Here is a 3342-nt window from a genome sequence, read left to right on the forward strand (position 1 = left end):
ACTACAAAGCCATAGTAATTTAAACACTTTTGTACTGGCACAAGAAAAGACCTCAGGAACAATGGACTAGAATTGAAAACCCAGAAATGAACCTACAGACCCATAATCATCTAAGATTCGATAAAGGTCTAAAAAGATAAAATTGAGGAAAGACAGGCTGATCAGAAAATGGTACCAGCAAAATTGGTTAATCACTTGTTGAAAATTAAGGCTAGATCCTTATATATCACGCTGTACCAGAATCAACTCCAAATGAATCAAAGACCTCGGAGTCAAAGCAAATATTCTTTAAACATTACCTAGAAAGCCTAGGTCTCCTTGACAAAGGCTGAATTTTTCTGAAAAGAAACCCAGAAGCAAAACAAATGAAAGAAAGTTTGGACAAATGGGATTGCATGCAATTGCAGAGTTTCTGCATGGCAAAGGACATAGCTAGAAAGATCACTAGAAAGCCCACGGAATCGGAGATGATCTTCACTAGCCATACAACCGACAAGGTTTTCATATCTAAAACAGACCTGGAAATCAAAAAAATAAATCCCCAACACAAATACTCAAAGAAAATACTGCCCAATAAATAAGTGGGCTAAAGACATAAAGAGAAACTTCTCTGAAGAGGAAAGGAGGATGACCAATAAACGCATGCAGAAATGCTCAACGTCCCTAGCCATAAAAGAAATGTAAATCAATCAACATTATTATATCACCTCACCCAAGTTAGAATGGCTATAATCAAGAACTCTAATAACAACAGATGCTGGAGGGGATGTGGACAAAAGGGAACCTTAATGCATGGTTAGTGGGAGTGTATTCTTGTTCAACCACTTTGGAAAGTAGTATGGAGGTTCCTCCAAAGACTCCACATAGAGCTTCCCTATGATCGAGCAATCCCACTTTTGGGCATTTACCCAAATGATCACAAACTAGACCATAAAAAAGCTACCAGCACAAATATATTTATTGCAGCTTTACCATAGCTAAGATATGGAGCCAACCCAGATGCCCCTCAGTAGATGAATGGATCAAGAAAATGTGGTATATATATACAATGGAATTCTATGTCTCTATCTGAAAGAATGATATTGCCCCATTTGTTAGGAAATGGAAAACTTGGAAAAAATTATATTAAGTGAAGTAAGCCAGGCCCAAAGTAACATAGGTCCCATGGGTTCCCTTATTAGCAATTACTAGTGTATGTCTGAGACACGCAGAAATTGTTAGATAAGTTGATGTTAGGTGAAATGAACCCGAAAATAAGAATTCAAATTTTTTCCTTTCCTGTAATTATTTCTAACATATTTATAAGATTATTTCTTTGTTACTTTGTATGTCCCTCCCGCATGGTATAACCCCTGTTTTCACTGTATTTGATGTTGGTATCATTTGTGGAGGGGAAGGGAAAAATTTTTTAAAATATGGATACAGGTGGACCTATCAATGTAAGTTTTTTCCATCATAAACACAATTTTACAGAAACAAGATGAATAGCAATTTAGGAAACAATAAGGTTTCCTTGTTACAAATAGGCAACCAAGGATATATGCCTGTCTTAAGATTGCATCATTAATTACTTAAATTTACAGGACACTACATGCTTCAGCAGCACATTTACCCAAATTACAATACAGAGATTAACATGGCTCTTGCACAAGGATGATATGAAAATTTGTGAAGAAATGAAAAACAGTTACTAAACAGTTGATTACAAATATACAAGTGTAATTATACATGTAATTCATAGGAATAAAAGTTAGTTTTACACCATTCAATCTTCACCTTTTTATAAAGGCCTTTACATTGCATAACCTTTATAAAAGTTTTGAAATTAAATAACATTTTCATTTTATCCCAAAGAAATAAAATTCTATAAGGACGTAGGAATTAAAGGAATCTTAAACCTTTTCTATATGGAATGCAATCTGAAAGGACACATTAATGAACCTATATATTATAAAACAATGTCGAATTCAAAGTATTATATCTAGGAGAGAATGAACTAGATGATGGATATTATACAAACAGAATACTAAATATTTTAAAATATACTTTTTTCAGACAAGCACCAGAAATATCTTTAGTTTCTCTACTACTCATTTCAACAGATAAGTTAAAATTATTTCTTATTAAAAAATCACAAACGCTACAGAAATAATTATAGATGTATACAAAAAACTTGAATGTATATTGACATCAAAGTCAGGCAATTCACTTGGAAGAATACCATGGAATTCATGAATGTTTAAAGTAAGATATTGCTGTTGCTTTGTATTGTGAAAATATTTTGTATGGACACATAGGATGAACTGGCAATTTTGAAATTTAAGAAATTTACCCACACCATTAGGACTTAGGAGAACAATTTGTACAGCTTTCCACAACATCAAAGAGGTAGTGATACATACTTATTCTTTTGGCAATATCAAATGAAGTTTCTTCCAAGTTTTGCTTCAGACCTGGTTTGATATAATGGTTCAACAGAAGGAGATCTAGCATAACTTTGCTATTTCTATTCCCAGCAGCAAAATGCAAGGGGGTCAAGAGGCCTTTAGTCTGGCCATTGGTATCTGCATCATGATGAAATAAAGAAGCCACTCTGTTATTATTCCATGTATAAGTACTGTGCAGGGGTGTCCAGCCATTCACAATTATTACATGAATATCTACCTTGAGCCCCCAACTAATGGACAATGTCTAAGTGTCCACTGAATGCTTCTCGATGAAGAGGGGTGTACTCATCGTCATCACTAGTATTCACATGAGTGGCCTTTTTGGAAAGTAGTCTCTGCACTGTAGTAAGGCGATTATTTTCAGCAGTCCAAAGAAGAAATTTGCTTGGATCCTATTCCATTTTTCTCTTGCAATTGATACCATTTCTCACTTTTTCATCTTCTTAATCATCTTCATCAGAATTGTCTAGCCAGAGACTTTGAGTGCCAGTGAGTATGAGGTGTCCATGTATTTCCCCAATAGTTCACATTTGATGAACTGGTCAGAAATATCCGGTGAATTTTTGGCATCTGTTTTTTTCACTATTATTTATTTTCTCTTTATTCATTTTTACTATTCTAAATTATTCTAACTGGAGAGAAGGGAATTGATAGAGAGCACAGGAAAGATTTTCCTCCGTATTCAAAGGTACAGACTGAAAATGAGGACCAGTGGTGTCTTCATGTGCAGCTTATTTTAGGAATGAGAAAATAGGAAATAATGCCTTCCATGTAAATTATTTGGGAAATGGCCGAGCAGAAAGTTAAATGATGCAACCAAAAATATAAAAGCAAAATAAATTAGGATAATTATGAAGCAATCATATTACCTATGAGAACCATGAAAGGGGAGAGA

General features: G+C 34.4%; 1 pseudogene; it reads left to right on the forward strand.

The window, feature by feature from the left end:
- The first annotated feature begins 1591 nt into the window (after positions 1-1591).
- LOC138835191 (U6 spliceosomal RNA) lies at positions 1592-1688 on the forward strand (annotated as a pseudogene).
- Positions 1689-3342: the final 1654 nt, after the last annotated feature.

Source organism: Dipodomys merriami, unplaced genomic scaffold (genome assembly GCF_024711535.1).
Source record: "Dipodomys merriami isolate MVZ:Mamm:240054 unplaced genomic scaffold, mDipMer1.0.p SCAF_23, whole genome shotgun sequence".
In the NCBI taxonomy this organism is placed as follows: Eukaryota; Metazoa; Chordata; class Mammalia; order Rodentia; family Heteromyidae; genus Dipodomys; species Dipodomys merriami.